General features: G+C 40.6%; 1 long non-coding RNA gene across 1 annotated transcript in view; it reads left to right on the top strand.

The window, feature by feature from the left end:
* LOC308185304 overlaps nt 1-26,823 on the top strand; it is an 83,507-nt gene extending 56,684 nt beyond the window's left edge. Inside the window, exons 3-5 of the long non-coding RNA XR_013943276.1 lie at nt 9,770-9,949; nt 18,640-18,866; nt 26,689-26,823. This is a non-coding gene — a long non-coding RNA (uncharacterized lncRNA). The remainder of the gene's footprint in view (nt 1-9,769; nt 9,950-18,639; nt 18,867-26,688) is intronic.
* Nucleotides 26,824-27,679: the final 856 nt, after the last annotated feature.

Here is a 27,679-nt window from a genome sequence, read left to right as displayed (position 1 = left end):
TGTGTCATGTGGGATAATTGCTGTATGTTTTATCAAAGTTCAAAAGAGTTTGCTAAAGCAAAAGCTGAGACTTTTAATATTGTGCCTAGGAAAATGGCAGGTAACTTTAACACCGTTTTTATGTTTGGTCCCCTGAGTAAGGGGTAAGTAAGGAGTATTTTTAACATATTAAATTCAGGTATCTGTTGAAGATTAGAAACTTCCAAAATATCAGCGACCCTACTTCAGCTCTAACCAGTCATATGCTTCCCTTGTAAGAAACAAACTAAACATCAAAAAGCAACCAAACCAACCACCACCACCACCACCAAAAAAAAAAAAAAAAAAAAAAAAGAGGACCCAAGCTGCCTAATTTTCCTGAATCGAAATGACATTCAAACACGACTGCCTGTTTTCTAACACCTAATATTCCAAGACATCTAAAATCAATCAGTGTCCATGCTCACTCTAGGATGGCCTGTTGCTCAAGCTGAGAAATATTACACCAATTAGGTGGATACCTAACTCTTGCTTGAACTGCTGGGGAGAAAGAACAGGGTGGCAAAAAAACCTTTAAAGTTACCTTACCTGTTGAATGTATTCAAGACAATCCATTTCATACAGGCTTCTGAGCACTGAGTACAGCAGTCCTCACTATTTTCATAGCTGGAGGAGGAGGAGGATGGTTTCTGCTGGTTTTGTATAATAATCTAGATAGAGTGCTCAGGTAGGAAGCCTCAGTGACTGGAGAGGTTAAGGAAGGAATGGGCCTCTAAATCTCTGAATTTCTTCAGTGCTTTAAACAGCAGCCACTAGGCTGGACAAGTAAAGCCATTTTCAACTTCTCCCATTAAAGCCAAAGCACTCACAGAAAAGCATTGAAGAATCAGAGGTACCGATGAAAAATAAGCAAGGATTCCTGACTTTTTGACCTTTAGATGGGTAGACCTCAAGTACTAGACTTCTGGGATCTGACCCTTAGTGCTACTGCTATTTGCTGATGATTATGCTACAGATAAATAAATAAATAAATAAATAAATAAATAAATAAATCCCTAGAACAGGAACCAGCATCTTTGTTACAGTTTTCACTGGGCCACAGTGTTAGATTCCTTGTGCTTATTGCCTTTTCTCTAAGTGGTGGTTTTACCCAGGTGGGCAGATAAACTCCGCCACAACTGCTTGTTCAATCACCCTGTCAGAGGAAGAGAGGGAGAAGAAAGAACGCTGGAATAAAAGAAACAAACAAACAAACAAAACCAACAACAATAACAACAACAACAAAAAACTCGTGCATTGAGAAAATGTAATTTAATTAAAGGAAAAAGGAAGAGGGAAAAAGAAAGCAAAGGCCACATGGAAGCACAGAGACAGCGAAAAAAAAATTATTCTCTACTTCCCAGCAACAAGCAATGTTTGGCCATGTCCCAGGAAGTAGGTCTTCAATACACGTAGCAGTTGTTTGGGAGGACAGACGACTTCATAATGAGAGCCCCCCCCACTCCTTCCCCTTCCCCTCCTTCTATTGCTGAATGTGGACACCATATGGCATGGTATATATGGAAATATCCCTTTGGTTGGTTTAGGTCAGCCACCCTGGCAATGTCCTCACCCTATGTCTTGCCCTCCACCAGCCTGCTGGCTTTGGGGAGGAGGGGTTTTGGACAGTCTTGATGCTGTGCAAGTATTGCTCAGCAATAGACACGACACAGGTGTGGTATCAGTGCTGTTCTAGTTACAAGTGCAGAGCGCAGCATTATATGGGCTGCTGCAGGGAAAATTTATTCCATCCCATCCAGCCCCAGTACACACCATCTTCCATACTAAGCCTGAAGAGACTCTCTGCAGAGAGTGAATTTAGCCAGCTTCACCTTTCCCAACTTCCTCCCAATGTCAGTTTCATTAACCTTCATGTGTATTGGCCAGGAATTAGCTCAGTTTTAAAAGTTATGTTTGAGAGAATTATGTTTAGCTAAAGCAGAATGAACCATTTATTGGTGTGTGAGAGAACAGAGAAAAAAGACATGAATCAAAAAGATTATAAATTCCTACTATCTCTAAATGAGTAGTGTGAAAAGAAAGCATTTCCAGATTGGCATTAACCTTGAATTAACAGAATCTCACCTTGGAGATTTCATCTTTGCCTTCAGGAAAATGTTGTGTTCTCTCCTGGCTTCAATGACAATAGGCTTTCCGTGCTGAATTTTAGCATACACACATTCCCCCCAAAATTATCTGTATGCTCAAACACATCCAGTCTGGGGTCTCAAGAAAAAATTCGTCTCTGTGTGGAAACTTACTGGCAATTTAGTGTCAAAGTTCACAATAGCATACTTACATGCTACCATCAACAAAGTTCACATTTTATCAAACATAAAATGTAGCCATGTTTTAAAATATGACTATCTTTTCCTGCTAAAAATACATGAAGTGAAGCAATAATGTTTTGTTTCCCAAATACCCAAATTTACAGCAAGATTGGATAATCTATAACAGTAAAGGGCAATGTGATGCCTTACTGCATCGAGCCATTTCAGGGAGATACTGTATCTTGTCAGGCATCCTATGGTCCTGAACTCTCTGTAATGTGCAGAGCAGCACGGTGCAGTAAGCTTCTCTTCAACTCCTGGGTAGCTCTGCCTGCTACCAGGGAAAAGGAATGGCCCCCTTATAATCCTGCCTCTTTCTGTGTTTTATCACCCAAGGAGTGCTAGAAGGAGTTTTGATAGGAGTACTAATAGTCCTTTTTACATGAAACTTATGAATATATTTCTCCCTACTGAAACCACGTTGACTGGTGATAAAACCAGTTATAATCTAGCCATTAATTTTTGCATTCTCTCTCTCTCTGGGCAAGGCTAGGCATTTCAGTTGGTATATGCCTTTGATGTTACGATTTCGTTTTTCATCTGACTTAGTAGCTTTGACTAATTCTGTTAAGGACAATTGTCCCAGGAAAAAGAAATACTATTACATAAAATGTTATGGTTTCTCCCTGAACAATGCTAATAAGTTCACACTGGCTCTGTAAGTCTAGATCTTTAAACAGACTAATTCCAAGTTCACACCATAGATCTGTTTTCAGATGAAGAGTTCAGGTTTGAAATGAAAGTAGAACTGCAGTGAAATTATAGAAATACAATATTCAGATGAATTCAAGTAATGACATTCACTTCTGTTTGCTTTTGAGTTACGGGCTTACACTTGTGGACCACTAACTTTATTTCTGGCAGTGCACAAAGAGTTCAAAAACTGAGCAGAAAGGAGGTGGAAAGTGAATTTATTAAGAAATTTTGTAAGCTTTAGAGTTAGTATTTTCTGTCTTAATATCAAATAAGATAACACCATTTTCAACAGCATTATATTAAAGTTACATTAGAACAATGAATTATATAATAATAGAATAATAGAATCATTGACTGGTTTGTGTTGGAAGGCATCTTAAAGACCATCTAGTTCCAACCCCCCTGCCATGGACAACGACACCTCCCAGTAGACCAGGTTGCTCAAAGCCCCATGCAACCTGGTCTTGGACATTTCCAGGGATGGGGTATCCACAGCTTCTCTGGGCAACTTGGTCCACTGTCTCACCACCGTCGAAGTAAAGAATTTCTTCTGAATATCTTATCTAAATGGTTTTAAACCAGCACTCCTTGTCCTATCACTACACTCTCTGACAAAGGGTTCCTCCACAGCTTTCCTGTAGACCCTCTTTATGTACTGGAAGGCTGCTATAAGGTCTCCCTGGAGCCTTCTCTTTTCCATGATGAACAACCTAAGCTCCCTCAACCTGTCCACAGGAGAGATGCTTCAGCCCTCAGATCATCCTCATGGCCCTCCTCTGGACTCTCTCCAACAGGTCCATGTCATTCTTGTGCTGGGCGCCCCTTAATGCAGTGTTCCAGGTGGGGTCTCATGAGAGCAGTGTAGAAGGGGAGAATCATTTCCCTCTCACTGCTGGCCATGCTTCTCTTGATGCCACCCAGGGTAAGGTTGGCTTTCTGGGCTGCAAGCACACATTGCAGGCTCATGTTCAGTTTCTCATCAATGAACACCTCCAGGTCTTTCTCCTCCAGACTGCTCTCAATCCATTGTCTTCAAAGCCTGTATTTCTGCTTGGATTTGCCTCAACTCACGTACAGGACCTTGCACTTGGTCTTGTCAAATGGCATAAGTTTCACACAGGCCCACCTCTCAAGCCTGTCCAGGTCCCTCTGGATGGCATCCCTTCCCTACAGTGTGTTGACTGCACCACACAGCTTGGTGTCATTGGCAAACTTGCTGAGGGTGCACTCAATCCCAATGTCCATGTCACCAACAAAGACGATAAACAGCACAGGTTGCAATGCTGACCCCTTAGGAACACCACCCGTTACTACACCACCCACTTGGACATCGAACCATTGACTGCAACACTTTCAGTGCAACCATCGAGCCAATTGCTTACCCACCGAGTGGTCCATCTGCCAAATCCATGCCTCTCCAATTTAGAGACAATGATAGCATGCAGGACAGTGTCAAGTTCTTTGCACAGAACTGGTGGTATTATTATTTATTCTTATTATTATATCTTTTATTTTTTAATTTGTTTGTTTTGTTTTTGAAACTCCTGTAGAAAACCTACAGAAAGGATTATGTATCAACAGACGTCCTCTATATTACAAGGAAAAAAGATCAGAAAAGCAAAATATCCTTAATGCTCAATTTTAACTTGTATACAAAAATGGAATGAAATTGAATTGTAAAGTGTTAGTGGTTTACTTTAAATGTAAACAATAAATTAATTTTGACTTTGCAAAGCAAAGATGAACTGAAGCACTCAAAATCACTAGCCTACAGACAGTGCTTGATTTCATGTGGGTGATGATAGCATCTGATTTCAGTATTGGCAATGGTGTACTGACTCAGGTGTAAAGTTGTTGTGACACAGCCTTTCTTGGGTCTATATTTCCTCAGGTCACAAACTCCAGAAGGGAGCTAGTATAGGTTGAAAATGATACATCACCTTGGAGCTGAATCCAGTGTTTTTCTATGGCCAAGTTATGAAGCCTAGCTTTCAGGATAAAACTGCTCTTGTCTGGAAGCAATCTCTTAAATTGAGTACTGCTCTTACTGGGTGGATGCCAGGGAAGTAAATGAAACCTACAAATACAGCCATGATAGAGCACATCTGGTCTCTCAAACATCAAAGATGACATAAAATTCATATAAGATCTGTCTACTGTAATACTGTAATACTTTCTAATTAGGTACTTTTTTTTTTTTTTTTTTTTTTCCCCACTGTGAGGTTTCGTGAATTTCTGTATGGTATCAGTGCTGGGAAAATTCAGCTATCCTCTGCCAAGTTTCTTCTGGATGAGTCCACTACATTAAATTAGAAAGCTTTCATAAGGATATACTAAAATTACTTTTTGCTAATACATTTTTAAAGTCTTGCTGCATCAGTAGCTTTTCTATCTAATGCTAATGAGAGATGACGAATAATTGCTAATACAACTGCCAATTGAAGTCAGCTTGGTAATTTGATTGGTAAAATTAGCATTAATATAGTGTGATTAAATATGGCTAGTATAATACAAAGGATTTCCTATCAGGAATGCATGTTACTATTAGTCTCTTCCAGTGTTTCAGCTAAAATATAGCTGCAGTGAAGTTTCCATACCTCTTTACTCCCACTCCTGGGGGCATTCTAGATATTAAAGTAGAACCAATTCTGACACGATTCACATGGTGTGCATGTGTTCATATGCACATGGTTCAAATGGTCAAACATTCACATGGTCAAACTTATTTCTTTGGTATTTTTCCTGGATACCTGAACGAACATATTGTTACCCTTAGACAACTCTCTCAGATATATGGTCTGATTTTTGGGTGGTCCTGTGTGGAGCCAGGAGAGGGACTTGATGATCCATGTGGGTCCCTTCCAACTCAGGCTATCTTATTATTCTGGAAACTTACCTGTGACATCAAGACTACAATTCTGCTGTCTATAGAAGAGGTTACATAGAATTTATACTGTCTCACACCAAAGACTTCTGGAGCTAAGGCAGAACTTAAACTCAGCTTTATCCTAAGGAGCCAACAGTCCAGGCTTTGGACTCCCTATTGCATTGAGGGGCAGTATGTATGCGATTGAACAACAGTTTTATTTATTTTTCAGACACAATAAAGCTATAGTGTATATGATAGATAGTACCTAAAGCATTTAAGACTGTTTGTTTCACATAAAGCTAAAAAATTCTTTATCCTGAGAGATTTTAACAGAAGAATATTATAGTGCTGGTTGTTATTAAAAGAAACACTGCTGATCCATTATTTATAAAGAGGCTTTGTATAATAAACACAAATACATAGTTCTTTTTTTTTTTTTGGTAACTAAATGATTATATATTAGCTACAGGGCATTTTGTATCTCTGCTTATTTTCATCAACATTTTGACAGCATGACAATCATTCTCCTACAGTTACTGCTGGGGAAAAGTATTTAACACCCTTCTGTTTTTTTTATTAAAAAAAAAAAAAGATTTATTTTCTTTATCATATATAAATAAAAAAATGCTAGTTATCTGAGGAGATGGTTAAGGGTCAGGAAAAACTACATTCTTCTGTCTTTCTTCTTCATGAGCTAACAGTAGGAGAAATATTCCCATTCTTTTTCTGTTTTCAGGTTTGAGACACTGCAACTCTTTTTATTTTGTCTCTCTTTTTATGAATTTAGTACTTTCAGAACTTGCTAAAAGGAGTCTACTGAAAAATGCAGTCCTTTACACAGTGGTAGTAGCACAGGCACTGACAGTATGAACTCCACAACTTCTTCTGCCAAGACGTCTAAATTCAGACCATTATTCAGTGGGACAGGACATATTTGTCTTCATGCCCTTATCAGTAGGACAAATTCAGAAATCAATCACTACAAAGCCTTTAGTCATGTTTTAGCATATTGTTTATGTCTCATTTCTGTGGAGAATGTAGTTCCCTTCAAATTTTTGTACTACAGGTTGACAGCCTACCTACCTTAACTGAAAATTATTTGATGTCAAGTATGTCAAAATCAGGTCTTTTCAGAAATAAGTCCCACTATGTGGCATTTGGTACTTACACATTTACAGGGAATGGCTGTTTAAGTCTTCTGCAGTGATCTTTGGCTTGTCTGGAGAGTTCCTTGAGTGGTCTTTTATCTGCACCGTTACTGCAGCTGCACTTTTTATTTTACTTTTGGATCCTGATGTTGTCCAGTAAACACTAATTGCTGAGGTATACAGCAGAGGCCTGTCTCTTCCAGTGTGCATTAATTGCTCAGAATTAGGTGACACAACCTCGAGAGGGGTGTAACAACCAAGTTCCGACTGAACTCTTGAAGTGACAATGACTTTCCAGGAAAGCTGACTGCCAGTATTGCAAATATAACAGTCCTTAAACACTCTGATGTTTGAGAAAACAGTTCTGTTGTACTCGTATATTAAGGTTTTAAAAATAAATGTTGCTATCCCTGTTTTGGCATTGTCAATGCTTTTCATACGAGTGTTGTGGTCTTTAAGTAGAATAATCTCTAGCTGATCTGTTGAACTGTTTTTCTGTATTTCCGGGGTGGGGGTGGGGTTCTGGTTGAGCAGAGAGATATTTTTACTTAAGATGTGACAAACATAGTAAGTAGATGAATGTTAGTTCAAGCTATCATCTTTAATTAGGGCTTCAAGACTAAATGGAATAAAAAATTTTCACTCTGGAAATAAGCACTCATGATCAATGAAGAGTTACCTTATTTAAATAATTTAAACAGAGATCAATTTTAATCAAAGTTGATATTGAGTATTACATATGAATATGCCTACTTATTTTCTTTAAATTTTGATGTTACTTTGTAAATGAGCAACTCCCTTGCCCAGAGATATGTGGCATCTGGCTGGCAATATTCCTTCAGGGATGAAAATGTGAATGAATATCTACATAAAGCTAGCTGCATGACTAGTACTCTCCATGCAGTTGAGGAGGAATCTGTTTTTCTGCTTGTCAAGGTATATACTCCATTGAGTTTTAAATATCTTCTGATTCCAGATGTATATTTGATATTTGTCTAGCTTATTAAGTACAACAATATATATGTTTTAAAAAGAATAAATATTATTCACAATAAACTATAAAAGCTTCATGTGTGCTTTAAGTTTCTGTGAAGAAAAAGTTTTAATCGCAGATATATCTATATGCAAAACTGAAACAGCTCATATAAATATGTACTAGGACTTTTCCAGAGATTTGCATTGATATGCAGACATTTACATATCCTGAAACACTTGAGACCAGAGAATAAATGCAAAACTCTTTGGCAGGTTTATGCAATAATGCAATAAAAATGCAGAAAGATGCAGAAACACATACAATACTTTTACTGGTTTCACTGACAATACTAGCCAAAACGATGAAAAATTTTCTGATATACTGAGTCATGCCAGATCATACATATAAGATTAAAGTTGTAAAATTCTTGGGATCAAAATTTTTCAATTTTATTTTATTTTATTTATTTTTTTCTCTGTAGTGGTTCCAGTCCATGAATTCTGACTATGGTAATAAAAAAAGAAGAAACCTGAGCTTAATTGTTCAGATGGATGTGTACCTCACTGCCGTCCCTGGGCAGGAGAGGGTTCCAAAACACACTGCAGACACCATGTTTCATTGTGTGTGTGTTTTTTTTTTTTTTTTTTAACTTTCATGCGTTCTCATGTCATGTTCTAGTTCACTTTCTGAAAAGATAATACCCTGAATGTGTGACAAATTTTGAAATCTAGTGAAGTAGGTCATAGATATGAATATTCAGGTGAGAACTCAGTTTCACCTCAGTACTGCGCCTGGAAACAAAGGAAAAATATAACTAAAAAAGTTAAAGGGTTGTGCCATACATTCTTTTCTAGTTCACAGAAGAGTAGCTTTCATGAAAAGACACACTTCTTTGCATGTCTCAGATTTTCTTTCTCAGTTTACCATTTTAAAAACTTAAGATTTTTTTATTTTTCATCTGTTTTCATTTCATTATAAGATTTTCATCATGTCAAGCATTCTCTAAAAATGAGTGGGGATTATACTTTCTCAGCCAATTACTGCTGCTCCCAAGGAGGCTGCTACATTTGTACTAAATAGTGGCAGGTTCTCCTCATCTCTGTGTTAATCTAGTCTGTTGTCTAGTCTGTCCAATGCTGTGCTAACACAGGGAGCAGATGAAATACTTGCTTGTTGCAATGAGACTTAAGAGATGGGAGTCTGCAGTACACGGGTACAGAGGTAAAATACTGATTTGCTAGGAATGGAAGCCGAAAAATTGGAGTGTCCTTCAGGTTCCTGAAGTTTCAACACAAGAAAAGCAAAGACTTTTCTTTTTAGGAAAAAATATTTATCCAGAAACAGATATAGCACAACCTCCTCCCCCCAACTCCTCCCCCATATATTTCAATATATTTTATACTGGGAAAGCCTCACAATCCTTAAGTGCTTATCATGTCAAACATATTTATCGTGACTATAACACCATTTTTATTGTATTCAGAATATTCTTGCTTAGAGTTTCTTAACCCTGATGGTGTTAGGCTAATGACAAAATTATTTTAACAATTCCTCATTTCTAAAGCAGTAAAAGTATAAACAGTAGTGCTGTTTTGAAATAATCAGGTGCTCAAAGGTATCCAGAAAAATAAATGAGCCATGCCTGCCACACAACTCTGTATTCAGTAGCAAACACAAAAAAACCCTGTCTGTTTATCAGTCCTGAAAATTAGGATTTACCATTGTGTTTCAGCCAAAAACAGTGGATAGCAGACCTGAATGTTCGGAAGAGTGCAACAAAGCTGGTAAATGGGCTGGAAATCATGTCCTACAAGGAGAAGTTGAGGGCACTTGGATTGACTGATCTGGAGAAAAGGAGGATGAGATGTAACCTCAGGGCTCTCTGCAACTTCCTGAGGAGGGAAGTGGAGAGGTAGGTGCTGATCTCTGCTCCTGGTAACTGATGACAGGATTCATGGGAAAGGCACAAAGCTGTGCCAGGGGAGGTTCAGACTGGACATTAGGGAAAACTTCTTTACCATGAGGGTGGTCAAACATTGGAACAGGCTTCCTAGTGATGTGGCTTATGCCCCATGTTCAAGAGGCATTTGGATAATGCCCTCAATAACTTGCTTTAACTTTTTGTTAGCCCTAAAGTAGTCAGGCTGTTGGACTCAATGATCTTTGAAATTCCTATCCAACTGAACTATTCTATTCTATATGATGAAATTGGCTTGAGGTTAATACTCAGGGATTAAAACTTCACGTTAATCTAAAATGTTTTTCTCACAAAGCAGAAGAAATATTTGTCCATGAATGAAAATTGCAAATTATGGTCTTAACTTTATAAGAAAATTATCACAATACTAGCAAAATTTCAGATATCAAAATCTGTCCTGCTACTAGTAATTAAAAGCAGGAAACACCCTCCTTCAAACATGGACACAGATGAGCAAGGTCATTCCAAAACCAAAACCCACACATTTTAAAAATTCAATGAAGAAAGCCCTTATAAAATGAAGCCAGCAGGAAACCAAAAAAACAACAACAACAACAACAAAAAAACACCGGGTTAAAGGTAAGGAAAGCATGCCTTTTCCTATTTGATTTAGACAGTGTGGGATTTTCACTGCTGGGCAGAGGTCCCCCATCTAATTTGCACTTGTATGACTTTAGCTGGAGCTTGAAATAGAGACGAGAGAGCAAAAAGACAGTCACTCACTTGCTAACCTCTTACTTTCTGAGTGATTGAGACTTAATAGGAATGTTCTCTGCGACTTGTGATAGCCAGGAGCTCTCATGCACATTCTCCATGCACTTAGGTGCACAGTAGGAAGTTTTGCACATCTGACAAGGTACAAAGAATCAATTTACAGTGAAAGGAAACATCAGATATTGGCACTTAAACACCACACAAGTAGATAACTTGGAAATACCTCAGATGAATTAGAAAGATCTAATGCTTATAAAAAATGATGGAAAGAATGCAACTTCAAACATAGTGTGCTTTTGATTTTGATTGGCATTTGAGCAAACATGCATATATTAGAATGAGATTTAAAAATATCCTTATATGTTTCCTTCACTGCTGTATGTATGTATTTAAAAAGAGCTGATTAATTATTAGCCAGAAAAATATTAGTCAGACAAAATATAAGATTTTGACAAAAAAGCTAAAGCTTTCTGTATTCCAGAATTTTGAAATTTATGTTTCCATTTTCTTTTTTTTTCTTGTGTTACTCTCCACAACATGAAAAATGTCCACGTTTTCCTTGTTTTGTTTTGTTCTGTTTTTGTGTTTCATAACTTTTTTTTTTGCTATCTATGTAATGTTTCCTCAGTACTTTGAAATCTTACAAAAAATAATTCCAAGAACTTAAAATTTGTATAAAATCTTGAATAACTTGAATATATTCTCAGCCAGAGAATATTGTTGACGTGGCACAATAGTCTTTTGTAGTACAGGTCAAAAACTAAGATCCAAAAGTGTTTAGTGATTTGAAATTAATGGCCCTTATTAGGTCAAATATATCCTGACACAACAGGACCAATACAATTCTCTTTAAATTTGATATTAATATTTGTTCTGATTCTAAAGCTGAATTGAGCAATCTTTCTTCCAAAGCCTGTTGCAAAATTGATTGTTTATAAAAGAAAATGATCTATTTATGATACTTTCTCTAAAACCTGGCAATGTACTTTCCCTTTTATAGGAGCAGTTCAGTAATATAATATATAGAGCTGCACTGGGGAGTACACAGTAGAAGTTTATACAGCAGACATCCTTTTATGTGATCCCACTAAAAGCATGGAATATGGCTTACCAAATATCCCTGAAATTGCCTGGATATGAGTAAAATATCATTTCACTGCAGGATAAAGTGTTCCATTTAAAGTGCAAGTGCAGGCTCTAGGGTAATGTTGACAAAGTGAAGTTAAATTATGAACTAATACCTCTCTCTAGAGGACTGTGAGAATATACCAGTGATCTTAAGAATTGAACCAGTTTCCCCTCATGGCAGAAAGAGTGCATATCAAAGAATTCATTATTTTTACGAAACAATCTCCATGAATCACTTTCATAAAAAATAAACCATAAAATATTGTGATTGATGGCACTGAATAGAGAAAAAAAACAGTTTCCAGATGTCTTTCCTTGCACATTGGAGAGCACAAAACAGACATAATACTTCACTGGGAATACCCTCTGTCTGTCAGGGCTCTCCAGCTGACCAAGAGCTGGAGTAGACTGCACTAGCCTTCAGCCTCTGGCTTAGAGGGAGTAACTACAGGAAGAGTAGGGATATTTGTGGCCAGTGCCCAGAGCTGTGGTTACTCTCTTCCTTCCAAAGTTTAATGGGCAGCATGCAGTGAGGTGAAGTACCCCTTTACGGATGTAAGGAATCTCCAAACAGGAAGCACAATGGCTGAATGAAAGCTGGAGTATTCTTCAATAGAAAGGAAGAATCAGCTGCAACATTTTAAAAAATATTTCACATTTAAGAGTTCTGGTTGAGCAGCAAATTAGTTCAGGTGTCTTCTCAATTATTGCTAATTTATCTTAAGAGTAGCTTCTAGTTTCCTCATGCAGACACCAACCCTTCTCTGGGTTGAATCATAATTGAATCTTTGAATGGTTTAGATTGGAAGGGACCCTGAAGACCATCTAGCTTCAACCCCTCCTGCCATAGGCAGGGACACCTCTCACTAGACCAGGTTGCCCAAAGCCCCATCCAACCTGGTCTTGAACAGAGGGTCCAGCACCTGGGGCACAACAACCCTGGGCTACAGGCTGGGAGATGAGTGGTTAGAAAGCTGCCTGGCAGAGAAGGACCTGGGAGTGTTGGTTGATAGTCGGCTGAATATGAGCCAGCAGTGTGCTCAGGTGGCCAAGAAGGCCAACAGCATCCTGGCTTGCATAAGAAACAGCGTGGCCAGAAGGACTAGGGAAGTGCTTGTCCCCCTGTACTCGGCTCTGGTGAGGCTGCACCTTGAGTACTGTGTTCAGTTTTGGGCCCCTCGCTACAAGAAGGACATCGAGGTGCTCGAGCGAGTGCAGAGAAGGGCAACGAAGCTGTGAGGGGTCTGGAGAACAAGTCTTATGAGGAGCGGCTGAGGGAGCTGGGATTGTTCAGCCTGGAGAAGAGAAGGCTCAGGGGTGACCTTATCACACTCTACAGGTACTTTAAAGGAGGCTGTAGCGAAGTGGGGGTTGGTCTATTCTCCCATGTGCCTGGTGACAAGATGACGGGGAATGGGCTAAAGTTGTGCCAGGGGAGGTTTAGGTTGGATATTAGGAAGAAATTCTTTACTGAAAGGGTTGTTAGGCATTGGAATGGACTGCCCAGGGAAGTGGTTCAGTCACCATGCCTGGAGGTCTTTAAAAGACGTTTAGATGTAAAGCTTAGCGATATGGTTTAGTGGAGGACTTGTTAGTGTTAGGTCAGAGGTTGGACTTGGTGATCTTGGAGGTCTCTTCCAACCAAGATGATTCTGTGACTTGAAGGGATGGGGCATCCACAGCTTCTCTGGGCAAACAGTTCCACTGCCTCACCACCCTCATAGTAAAGAATTTCCTCCTAATATCTAAATCTACCCTCTTTTAGTTTAAAACCCCTTGCCCAATCACTACACTCCCTGACGAAAGGTGTGTATAAATTCCTACAGCCATCAACCACATTTCTGTATTTTTTAATTATTTTTTAATTATCTGCATTGGAACATTGGAACTGATATTTTCTTTCAAACTCTTCTGAAAATAAGGGCTGGAGGAGCTATAGGGTGCGGCTACATATTTTTTCAGTACAGCACTGGAGGGAACTCCAGATTCCTCCATTTGTGTTGGACATATACCAGCTGCTAGACTTCGATTTTCTCTACCCAATGTATCATGTGTATTAAAGGCTAATAATTTTAGGGTAAATGCAGAGTCCACTCTGCAAAGCCTTCAACCAAACATTACCATTGGCCCAAACCTGGGTAGACCTCATTTCCCTGAGTGATAAAAGCTGCTTCATATTTATCAGAGGGTGAATGTGTGTCTAGGTGTCAATCTTTGTGGATTGGGTGATATGCTCTAAATTCAAACTCCACTCTGCCTCAAGTTAATTTGGCCACATGATCATGCCTTTAGGCAGAGCTTTTGAATTTATTTTCCTAGATTTTATTTATTTTTGTTTTATCCTCTGAAATGTATTGAGTTGGGGCAGTTGATCATGGATGTTTTCAGATGGAAATGAATATGCAATAAAAAACATCTCTGCAATGTTCGTGTTTACACTGATGATTCTGTAGGTTACAAACATATTTGACAGAGGGGTGGGGATGGTGGGGAAGTTCTATCCCTTATCTTACTTTTGTAATCCACCGGCTCATAGACCATTTACTGCCCAGAAACGACGCTTCTGCTCACACACTGTTGCCTGTTATTCTCCAGAAAGATGAGAGCAGCTGTGGTGGCACCACGTTCCTGCAGATAATCCTTCTAAATTAGGGTGCTGAGGTCAGGAGGTCGGTACCACTTTTCTTCATCATTTTGTGAGAATAAGGGCAGCAAGACAGGCTCTGCTTTGGTCACAAACAACACATCAGCAGAGTGCTATTGGTATGCCAGACTAACAGTGCTGGGTCCACTGGCACAGGTGATGGGGCTCAGCCTCCTCACACCGTGTCTCTGTTGGCACAAGGGCCCTTAGGCTAGCTGCTGCACTCAGGCTCCAGCACTTCCAAGGCAGCCTTGTGCGAACTGCTGCGCTCACCCAGAGACCTGAAGATGCCTGGCAGTTTACAGAATACTTCTAAGTTCTGACAGCAATTCTCTGCAATGTGGGAGGAAAAGGGAAACACTGGGGTCATTGTGAAATACTGGGCAAACCAACCAAACTTGGTCCAGAGTTTCAAGCTGATACTGGTCTATTTTAGGCATAACCTAAGTCCTGTTTGCTTTTTTTTTTTTTTTCTCTTTTTTCTTTGAAGTTGGGGTGGTTTTACCCAGCTGGATAGCTGAGTTCCATCAGAGATGCTCTGTCACTCCCCCTCCTCAAAGGAAGAGGGGGAGAAAATACAATGCAGAGGGCTCATGGGTCAAGATAAGGACAGGGAGATCACTCAACAATTATACTCATGAACAAAACAGACTCAGTGCAGGGAGATTAGAGAAATTGATTACCTATTACTAACAAGCTAGAGAAGTGAGAAACAATCAAACATACAAACAACAAAAAAAACCACCTTCCTCCCATCCACCCTGTTCTACCTCCTCCCCTCTAAGCAGTGTAGGGGAACAGGAAATGGGGGCTGTGGTCAGTCTATAGCACTTTGTCTCCGCTGCTCCCTCACGGTCACTCTCTGCCCCTGCTCCACGTGGGGTCCGTCCCACGGGATGCCGTCCTTCCCGAACTGAGCCTGCGGGGGCTGCCCACAGGCATGCTCCCACATGGCTCCATACCATGGGGTCCATCCATCCCCCAGGAGCACACTGCTCCAGCACAGGTCCCCCATGGGTGGGCAGCAGCTCCTCCAGACCCCCTGCTCCTGCGTGGGCTCCTCTCCATGGGCTGCAGCTCCAGCCTGGGGCCTGCTCCTGCGGGGGCTCTCAGGGGGCCGCAGCCTCCCCCAGGCCACATCCACCTGCTCCACCGGGGGCTCCTCCAGGGGGGGGCTGCAGCGTGGAGATCTGCTCCATGTGGGACCCATGGGCTGCAGGGGGACAGCCTGCTCCACCACGGACCTCTCCACAGGCCACAGGAGAGCTGTTGCTGCGTGCCTGGAGCACCTCCTGCCCTCCTGCTGCACTGAGCTTGGGGGCTGCAGGGCTGGTTCTCACTCCTCACTCTCCCAGCTGCTATTGCCTATCATTTTTTTCCCCTTTCTTAAGTCTGCTCTTACAGAGGCATAAACAACCTTACTTATTGGCTTGGCTCTGGCCAGCAGCAAGTCCCTTTGGAGCTGGCTGAAACTGGCTGTTTTCTGCCATGGGGCAGCTTCTGGATTCTTCTCACACAGGTTACACCTGCAGTCCCCCACTACCAAAACCTTACGACACAAACCCAATACAGGAGTGTTTGAAAGCCCAAGCATGAGTGTTTAGAGGTATTGTGTAGGTGTATTTCAGCACTGCTCTTTTGCTAATATTCAGTTTCTCAAGTAATGAATTTTAAGGCATTGTAATGATGGAGAATGGTTACATGAAATTATATGTTTTGTACCTGTCATTTCACCTCTTTCACATTCCTAGTATTCTTTTTCCCTTACTGACATACAAAATGAAAATGCAGTGGTAATTCTCCTGGGGAATATGCATGGTCCAAAGCAAGATTCTTGCAGAAACTATTTTAGTCCAAGAAAAATGTGCTCCAAATGAGACTGGGAGAGTGACGGGGAGGAATGGGGTGGGGGATGCATAGAAGAGACATATAACAACTGATGACTCCTGAAACAGCTTGTCCATTGTATTTGCCACTCCCATGTATTTACCTCTTCCATTTCCATCTCTCATGTCTCTTAGGTAAAAGATTCATGTAAATGTCTCATTGCTTTGAATCTGTAAAAATCTTCTGGTTTCTGCTCAGTTCTTTCCATTTGCTGACATTTACGCCTTTATTGATCTTTTATCAAATGCTGCAGGTTTACAACTACGTAAAATACAAATGCCATTGTGTATGTCTGGCGAAATAACCATAAGGTAGCTGATCTGGTAATTTACTCAGGATTTCAGGATATTAATTGCAGACATCTGGAACTAGCAGATGCACTAATATAGTAAAGTGGTTGGATGATATTCATGGTTATTTTTGACACTAAAGTTCCTGTGTTGCTTCCTTGCAATAAAAGTGTGGGAACACAGTGACTCCGTCAACTACTAGCCTATGTATTTGAGGGCTTCTATCACAAACTCCTGGCCCTTTGTTAAGCCAAAAGGTGAAAGTCATGTGGCATTACTCTCCAAAAAAATGCAATTGTTTTCAAAAACAATGCAATGTAGGGCAAGTTTAATTGTTAATTTTCAGTGACTCTTATGAGCAGAAAAACACGAAATGAGTCAGAATATACGAGGCTGCCTACTCTAACATTAAACTTCTTAGCATTCAGGTCTCTAAAATTTCCTTCCTCCCCTTTCCCACCCCCCTAGAATAATATATAACAGAAATACATCTAAGAAAAGCAAGTATGAAGTGTCTGTTGAGATTTCTAGTCACATATTGGGGATTTCGTATCCCCTGAAAGTGAAATCTACTCAGCTTTAAGGCGATGTGTGGATTTCATTGCTTTTCTCACATTATTTCTTCTATGTCAAAGGATGTCTGATTTTTAAATTCACAATGAAACAAGCCAGTCATCAGCAGGGTAGAAGTGCAAAGCACTGCTGTTCTTACATCCTGATGCTGTGGAAGCATTCCCTGTTACTTTCCTTGAGGCCACAATGTGGATAGCTTTCCTAAATGCTGTGCCACCTGTGCACAGGCTCAGTTTCCAGCTGTGGAATGTGCCGTGTAGTCCCTGGCTGTGCTACCTGCACTGATGTGAGCAATGCTCTGGAGCATCCTTTTGGTATCTCTCTCAGGCTGGCATCTGGAAGCAGGTAGTAGCAGGAGACCACTGCAGAACACAGTGCAGAGGTTATATAATGTTTGATCTGGAAAGCTACATACCTCAAAAAGGATAATAACAATATTAGAAAGAGCATTTAAAATATGTATCAAGGGATCATTTGTTTTCAGTTACACTTTTTCTTTCTTCGCTTCTTATTGCTCTTCCCAAAACACCTTCTCCTCTAGCAATCACACAGTTAATCTGCCCTCACAGCCATTCCACCCTGTTCACCTCAGAAAAATAGAGAAAGCTGTAGATGGAGGAGCAAACCAGTCAAGTGGTCCCGTTTTTGAGCTGACAGCAGTGCTCAAGGAACTTGCTCTAATGAGTTCTTCAGAGAAAATGGGAAGGAGGATGCAGGGGGGCTCATGCTAGCATCTCCCCAGAAGAACTTTCATCTTCATTATACTTGTGAAATGAGGACAGAGCATAAGACGGTCGTAGTCTCACCCTTCTAGGATATGTTATAGTTGCAGAACCATATTATCTTATCATAAAACAGGAATTGAAAATTCCTTCATACTTGCCAGTGGAATTGCACTCTGTCACCCTGGTGCAGGTCAGAAGCAGGACTATTAAATCTTCAGCCACTGTATTTACACTGTCTATTAAACTAGAATAGCATTTTCATCTTACTTTAGTTCTTCAGTAACTAGTGCAAATAAGAATTGAAGGGGGAAGGGCTTTTTATTTTATTTTATTTTATTTTATTTTATTTTATTTTATTTTATTTTATTTTATTTTATTTACCATTTTATTTTATTTTATTTCATTTTATTTCATTTTATTTTATTTTTTCTAAAGCACGCAACACCCCACTCCTCCAGTCCAGATTTCTTCCAGTGCAGGATTTTTATAGGGAAAATTTAGAATGAAACAACAATGCAAAATACTTCTGAAAGTAAAGCCAGTGAGTGGTGAAAATTCTGAGATCTAGCAAAAATTTTTTTGTCACATAATTTATATATCATAAAAATAATCTTTATCAAGTTATTTCCACTTATTTCTTACACCTTAAAACTCCATTCTCAGGAATTCCTGAACAAAAGGCAATAGTGCTGGAAAGAGATGCAGTGGTATATCATTTCAACACTGAAAGCCAAGGTGAGATGCAGGTTGCTAAAAAGCAGAAGCAGGAGGATTTGAGCTGTATGTGCAATATTAGAAGGCTGCCTGGCCTCTTCTGCCCATCAACAATAATGGAATTGAGTTCCACACTGAAGATAATTGCCTCAAGTCATTCTCCAGCCACAGGGAAGGTAAGATTAATAAAGAACATTTGTTATAATTCTGCAACCAATTTATGTAATGGAACACATAATAAATAACCACATTTAACACAAGCATTTATCGTAGCCAATTTATGCATCAATTTATTCAGTGTGTGTTAAACCAACCATTTGTATGAATAAGTGTTGTTCTCTTTGTGTCCCTTTTCTTCTTTGTTAAAGTTAAAATTACTGTTAGTGAGTTTTTTCTTTATTTCTTTATTATTATTTATTTAGATACAGAGGTGACAGTGACACATGTAAACTTCCCAGTCACTGATATACACTGCAGAGTTTTCTGAGAAGCCTGCATTTCTGCCGGGTGCAATTGGCAGCCATACTTTGAACAAAATCTCCACAGGAACTAGAATTCTCCTGCAATTAGACCATATGTATACCTAAACTCACTGGTTGGATTTGAACTGGAACAGCAGCATATCACTGGAGACTGACATGATTACGTCTTAAAAATCTGACCTGGAATTCCATCCTTCAAACTGATCTTACAGGCCAGAAGAAGAGCTTTCTATGTGTTTGAGCAGGATATGGAAAGCAATCATATAGATGCAGTAGAATACCAAATACAGACAAAGTATCTATTTCTGAATACTGAATAATTAAAAGAAGATAAATTTTTAGTATTTTTCCTGACTATCCTTTAAAGCAAAACAATCACTATTTCAAGTTTAGCTTTCCTTTTATATCTATCTGGTTCAACAGAAAAAGATGTTCTTAAACTTACATTATTTATGATGACATCTATTTCATTAGGTACTTTTGTTGTGATTTGGGCTACAGTGTTTATTTTTCCACATCAGTAACATTACACTGTGTATTTTACAGACGATCCATTCTCTTAAATTATATGCTCCTGAAAATGAAACCATTTAAGCATGCCTAGTAACTGTCTGTATCTTTTCAATCCCATTCTACTTCCTTTCAGTGAGGTGGTGTTTTTCGTTCCAGTTTATTTTCTAGTATCAGGTAGCATGCATAACTGAAAACTCAAATTACTGTCTAAAACCATTGTAGCCACACTGCACGTACCATTAATTAACAGGGACCTGAAAACCCCTGTGCTTTCTCTACACTGTTGTTTCCTTCTGATCCATGTGTCACATGATCACTGAATTGCACAACTGAATTTTATTTCTGAAATTTATTTCAGGGTGGCTTTCTTCCAATCTCCATACCTATATTACAGCATGATTGAAATAATGATACTGTGTTCTATAAATAAATAAATAAAATGTGAGCCATTATAAACTGCAAGGAATGGACATAAATCTTTTCCTCATATTTTCCTCTGACTTCATCTTTGTAGAGTTAAAACCTATAGGGTAGCCCAGAGCAGTCCTGAGGAGTTTAAAACTAAGAACTGCAGAAAAGGTTTGCCCCTTTTCATTGCATACCTTATGCCAAAAAAGATTGAACCAGCAGTCATTGTAGAGTAGGAAATAAAAAGGACCTTTTATTGCCCTATGAAAACTATAATCATGTTGTTTTCTATCCTGATTAAAAAGACTTCTGATTATTATGGTACTAGGATAACTATTGTAATAAGTAGATGTAGAGATGCATATCATTATTTATTGATGGAATACATTAATGCAGAACAAGGGGAAGACAAAGTCAATATTTATGATGAGGAAAAATAAACTGATGTTCACTGAAACAAACCATTAGATTCTTAGTCAGGAAGATAGCCCCCCTCAGAGACATGTAAGCCTGAGATTTATAAATCCCATAACTTCCTTGAGGCCAAAATGCTAAGTATAAATTCACAGGCAGTGTGGAGGTTACTTTTACCATTAGTTTATGCAAAGATATAATTATATCTCAGCATATTCTTATATTTAAATATTAAGTTAAAATCATCATAGTTTTAAGGAATTTGGAATGATAATATACTTGGACTGGTTGTTATCTTACATGTCATTCAAGCAATCAGGCTTATTTGAAAAGAAAATTACATTTAGGGTAACATGTACAGCCCTCTGTTTTTTTGTTTGTTTATTTTCCTATGATGATTAAGAAAAAAAACACATAGCAACCCTTCACTTTGGTTAACTTCAAGTTTCTTTTGTGTTTTTCTTTGTTTATTTGTTTGTTTTCAGAGGCAGAATAGAAGTTTAGGAACTCTTATTTTAAAGAGAATTTTCTGTGTGAAAATGGCAAAAAAATACACTAGCTAATGAATATTTTCTTTTATTTTTATATACATTTCATAGCACTGTTTTCAAGTATCTCTTTTATGAAGCAGAATAGATGAACATGAAACAAAACATTAATCTGTATACCAAATATTAATGGTAATAACAACTTGTTACAGTGTGCTTCATCAATGGAGAAAGCCATTTACTCTGTATGAGTATACCTTTATGTTCTGAAATCAAATTAATCATAGAATCATAGAATGGCTTGGGTTTGGAAGGGACCTTAAAGATCATCCAACTCCAACCCCCCTGCCATGGACAGGGATGCTACCCACTAGATCAGGTAGGTCAAGGCCCAATCAGGCCTGGCCTTGAACACCTCCAGCGATGGTGCATTCAAGGCTTCTCTGGGCAACCTGTACCAGTGCCTCACTACCCTTACAGTGAAGAATTTTCTCCTAATGTCTAGACTAAATCTATCCTCTTTTAGTTTAAGACCATTCCCCCTTGTCTTATCATTATCTACCTGAGTAAAAAGACCTTTTCCATCTTTTTTATAAGACACCTTTAAGTACTGAAATGCTGCAATGAGGTCTTCCGAGAGCCTTCTCTTCTTCAGGCTGAACATCCCCAGCTCTCTCTGTGTTTTCACAGGAGAGGTGCTCCAGCCCTCTGATCATCTTTGTAGCCCTCCTCTGGACTCCCTTTAACAGGTCGACATCTTTCTTGTGCTGGGGAGCCCCAGACCTGGACACAGTACTCCAAGTGGACCTCACAAGGGCAGAGTAGAAGGGGACAATCACCTCCCTTAACCTGCTGCCCACTCCTCTGCTGATATAGCCCAGGACGCAGTTGGCCTTCTGGGCTGCAAGTACACACTGCTGGCTCATGCCTTTCATCCACCAGAACCTCCAGTCATTCTCTGCAGGGCTGCTCTGAATGAGTTCTTCTCCCAGTCTGTACTTTTGTCTGGGATTGCCCTGGCCCAAGTGCAACATCTAGCCCTTGGACTTCTTGAAACTCATGCGTTTCACATGGACCCATTTCTCCAGCCTGTCCAGGTTCCTTTGAATGGCATCTTTTCCTTCTGTTGTATCAACTGCACCACAAAGCTTTATATCATCTGCAAACTTGCTGAGGGTGCACTCAATCCCATTGTCTGTGTCACTGATGAAGATATTGAACAGCACCAGTTCAAAGTAAGACCCCTGAGGGATACCACTCATCACCAGCCTCCATTTGGACATAGAAACACTGACCACTATGCTCTGTGTACAGCCATCAATCCAGTTTCTTAGCCACTGAATGGTCCACCCTTCAAATCCATATCTTTCCAATTTAGAGATTAGGATATGAAGTGCGACTGTATAAAAGGTCTTACAGAAGGCCAGGTAGAAGACATTGGTCAGTCTTCCCTTGTCAACTGATGCAGTCACTCCTTCATAGAAGGCCACCAGATTGGTCAGGCATGATTTACCCTTGGTGAAGCCATGCTGACTGTTCCGGATCACCTCCTTGTCCTGCATGTGCCTTAGTATTGCCTCCAGGGGGATTCATTCCATGATCTTTCCAGGCATAGAAGTGAGGCTCACCAGTCTATAGTTCCATGGGTCTTCCTTTCTACCCTTTTTAAAAATGGGAGTGATGTTTCCCTTTTTTCACTCACTAGGGACTTCACCTGACTGCCATGATTTTTTCAAATATAATGGAGCATGGCTTGGTGACTACATCAGCCAATTCCCTTAGGGCCCTGGGATGCATGGCATCAGGGCACATAGACTTGTAGTTGTTAAGTTGCGTCAGAAGGTCCTGAACCTGCTCTTTGCTTACTAGTGGGAGGGACTCTGCTCCCCAGCCCCTGCCTAGAGGTTCAGGTACCCAAGAGATGTGAGAAGCCTGACCACCAGTGAAGACCAAGACAAAGAAGTACAAAGTACTTCTGCCTTCTCCATGTCTGTCATTACCAGTTCTCCATCTTCATTTGTCAGAGGCAATACACTCTCCCTAGTCTTTCTTTTGTGGCCAATGTACCTGTAGAACTCATTCTTGTTTTCCTTTGCATCCCTTGCCAAGCTTAGTTCTGTCATTGCCTTGGCTTTCCTGATCTCATCCCTGCACATCTGGACAACATTTCTGTACTCTTCCCAGGGCACGTGACCCTGTTTCCACTGTCTGTGCCTTTCCTTCTTTTGCCTAACACCAGTCTATGGGGCCAGATGGGATCCACCAAGAGTACTGAGGGAGCTGGTGAAAGTGGACTGGCAGCAAACAAAGTTGATGCCCATCTACAAGGTCTAGAAGTAGGACCCAAGGAACTACAGGCCTGTCAGTCTGACTTTGGTGCCAGGGAAGCTCATGGAGGAGATCATCTTGAGTGCCATCAAGCAGCATTTACAGGGCAACCAGGTGATCAGTCCCAGTAACCATGGGTTTAGGAAAGACTAGTCCTGCTTGACTAAATTGATTGCCATCTATGACAAGGTAGCCCTCGTAATAGATGAGGGAAAGGCTACAGATGTTGTCTACCTAGAATTTTATAAAACTTTTGACACAGTTCTCCACAGCATTCTGGAGCGACTGGCTACTTGTTGTTGGATGAGCGTACACTTTGCTGGTTAAAAAAATAAAGCTGGGTGGCCAGGCCCACAGAGTTGTGGTGAATCGAGTTAGATCAAGCTGGAGGCTGATCACAAGTGGTGTCCCCCAGTGCTCAATACTGGGGTCACTTCTCTTCTAATCTCAATAAATGATGTGGACAAGGAGGATCAAGTGCACCCCTAGTAAGTTCACAGATGACAAGTTGGGTGGGAGTGCTGATCTGCTCAAGCATAGAAGGGGTCTGCAGAGGGATCTGGACAGGCTAGACTGATGGGCCAAAGCCAACTGTATGAGGTTCAACAACATCAACTGCCAGGTCCTGCACTTGGGGCACAACAACCCCATGCAGTGGTACAGGCTCAGGAAAGAGTGACTGAAAAACTGCCCCTCAGAAAAGGACCTGGGGGTATTGTAGTGGGCTTATGTGCCATGGTTTTGGTAGCCGGAGGGCAGAGGGCGTGGCTTCTGTGAGAAGAATCCAGAAGGTGCCCCATGGTAGATAAGCGCCATGCCACTGGCCAGAGCCAAGCCAATAAGCAATGTTGTTTGCACCTCTGTAACAATGTATTTAAGAAAGGAAAAAAAAAAAAAATTAAAAAAAAAAAACTGCTGCTGGGAGAGAAGGAGAACCTGAGAACCAGCCCTGCAGACCCTAAGGTTAGTGTAGCAGGAGGGCAGGAGGTGCTCCAGGCACACAGGAGAAGTTCCCCTGCAGCCGGTGGAGAGGCCCCTGGTGGAGCAGGCTGTCCCCCTGCATGGGTCCCACATGGAGCAGGTTTGCATGCTGCAGCCCATGGAGGAGACCATGGTGGAGCAGGTGGATGTGGCCTGGAGGAGGCTGCAGCCTGTGGAGAACCCCAACTGGAGCAGATTCCAGTCCAGACCTGTAGCCTGTGGAGAGGGGACAAACCAGGAGCAGGAGGCGTGGGGGAGCTGCTGCCCACCTGGGGGGGACCCGTGCTGGAGCAGTTTGCTCCTGGGGGATGGATGGACCCCGTGGTACGGAGCCATGTGGGAGCAGTTCTTGAAGAGCTGCTGCCTGTGGGCAGCCCCCGCAGGCTCAGTTCGGGAAGGACGGCACCCTGTGGGACGGACCCCACGTGGAGCAGGGGCAGAGAGTGACCGTTAAGGACCAGCGGAGACGAAGCCTCAGCGACTGACCACAGCCCCTATTCCCCGTTCCCCTGCTGCTGCTCGGGGGGAGTAGGTGGAAGAAAGTGGATTGGGGGGAAGGTGTTTTTGTCTTTTTTTCCTTTGTTTCTCACTTCTCGAAATTGTTAGTAATAGGCAGCAAATTTTGCTATCTCCCTACTCTGAGTCTGTTTTGCCTGTCACAATAATTGTTGAGCGATCACCCCATCTTTCGCTCAAACCTTGAGCCCTTTACATCATATTTTCTCCTCCTTTCACTTTGAGGAGGGGGAGTGACAGAGCAGTTGTGGTGGAGCTTGGCTGCTGTACTGAGTAAAACCACCATAGGGTATTGATTGATAGCCGTCTGAGTATTAGCCAGCAGTGTGCTCAGGTGGCCAAGAAGAGCAACAGCATTCTGGCTTGTATCAGAAATAGCATGGCCAGCAGGACTAGGGATGTGATTGTCCCCCTGTGCTTGGCTCTGGTGAGGCCACACCTTGAGTGCTGTGTTCAGTTTTGAGCCCCACACTTCAAGAAGGACATTGAGGTGCTCAAGCGTGTCCAGTGAAGGACAACAAAGCTGTTGAAGGGTCTAGAGAACAAGTCTCTATGAGGAGTAGCTGAGGGAGCCGCTACATTTTTAGCCTAGAAAAAAAATGGAGGCTCAAAGGAGACTTTATCACTCTCTACAGCTACCTCGGAGGAGGTTACAGGGGAGGTGGGGGTTGCTCTCTTCTCCCAGACAAGAAGCGATAGAACAAGAGGATATGGCCTCAAGTTGCACCTGGGGATGTTTAGGGTGGATGCTAGGAAAAAATGTATTCACTGAAAGGAGTGAAAGGGTTGTGAGGCATTGGAACTGGCTACCGAGGGAAGTAGTTGGGTCACCATAGAGGTATTAAAAAGGCATGGAAGTATATTACATACTTCCATAGAGGTATTTAAATGACATGTAGATGTGGTGATTAGGGACATGGTTTAATGGTAGACTTGGCAGTGCTAGGTTAATGGTTGGCCTTAATCTTAGAGGTTTTTTTCCAATCTAAATTATTCTATGATTGTAAGTAATGCAACCATCTGGATATAGTTATTTTATTCAGACTTACTATTGCATGAATGGGATAGGTTGATGTGCTTGATAGAAAATATCTTGCATACATAAAATATTTCTTTTGACAGTTATACTGCTGATGTAATTCAAGATAGACTCAACATCAATACTGTTACTTAATCTTTTCTGTAATAGGAGATACTCAAGTCTTTAAAACAATGTCTTAAGATACTTAAAACATTCAAATAAAAGAGCAACCTTTTAAAGTTCAGAGACTCATAAAACCTTTTTGCATTTCATGAAAATTACCTTTTGTTAGTCTTCAACTCTAGGCAATGCCCCTTAATGATTTGTATGTTGTAGATAAAATTATGAGATAATTTCTTTATTTATGTCTGTCCTGGTTCCAGTTAGGACAGAGTTAATTTTCCTCCTAGTAGCTGGTAGGGTGCTATGTTTTGGATTAGGATGAGAAGAGCGCTGATAACATGCTGATGTTTTAATTGTTGCAGAGCAGTGTTTACACCAGGCCAAGGACTTTTCAGCTTCTCGCTCTGTCCTGCCAGCGAGCAGGCTGGGGGTGCAGCAGGAGCTGGGAGGGGACAGACCCAGGACAGCTGACCCAAACTGGCCAAAGGGGTATTCCATACCATCTGACGTCATGCTAAACAATATATAGGGGTGGCTGGCCGGGGTGGGGGGCCGGCTGCTCGGGGATAGGCTGGGCATCGGTCAGCGGGTGGTGAGCAATTGCATTGTGCATCACTTGTTTCATACACATTATTATTATTAATACTATTATCATTATCACTATTATTATTATTGTTATTATTATTTTCATGTCTTAATAAACTGTCTTTATCTCAACTCACAGGCTTCACTTTCCCGTTTCTCTCCCCCATCCCAGAGAGGGAGGGGGGAGGGTGAGCGAACGGCTGTGTGGTGTTTAGCTGCCAGTCGGGTTAAACCACAACAACGTCATAACTCAGAAGAGAGATATTTCTGTTCAGTGATGAGAAAGTAAGGTAATAATTAATTGGCTCTGAAAATACTTAATATTTAAAATAAGTTTGGAAGAGAATTGGGAAGTATGTTTTTTATAAGATTAATATGACTTTTCACAAAGCTGGCTGTGAAATTTCCTGAGATACTTAGTGTTTCACTGTATAGAGAAAAATATAGTGAAATATCTCTGCTTTAGTCTTTTAACAGTCCTTCTGCTGATCTCAGCCAAAAACCATAAATCAGTCATAAATTAATGAATTAACTAATTAATGCAGAATAATATCCTACCCCTCCCTACATGTTGTTTAAAGTCAAGTGGTCTTTTCCATTTATTTCAACAGAATTAGTTTCTAAGTATAGGTGTTCTTCGCCTTTTGTAAAGTCTACCTGAGTTTCACCAAGTATCAATCAATTGTCAGTATTGCAGAACCCGTTTCCATAGATTCTCACCCAGACACCTTAGTTATTCTTTCCTAGTGGTGATTTCAAATTGCAGGGCGGGATCATCAGAGACCGTAAATCAGTATAGCTCCATTGACTTCAGTGACAGATTTATACCTGTGGATGATTTGTTTCAAAGGATGCTGTAAGTAAATAAATAAATAAATAAATATACTTCTAATAATATGTTGTAATGCTTGACACTTTTCACTTGAAAGACCTTAAAGCACTAAACTTTGTAAGTGAATGTTTGTGTTTATGTATGAAGCTAGATTAACAGCATTCACAGAATGAAGGTAGCGGCCCTCATTTAGTTTGAGTTCTTACTGCAGTAGAGCTGGAATTCCTTAGTATATAAGATGTTACTTATCTGACATATAACCCCTGATGAAGAAAACTTTGCATTCAAACAGCAAATT

This window comes from Anser brachyrhynchus, assembly GCF_964034855.1.
Source record: "Anser brachyrhynchus genome assembly, chromosome: Z".
In the NCBI taxonomy this organism is placed as follows: Eukaryota; Metazoa; Chordata; class Aves; order Anseriformes; family Anatidae; genus Anser; species Anser brachyrhynchus.
This window is presented reverse-complemented; position numbering and strand designations above follow the sequence as displayed.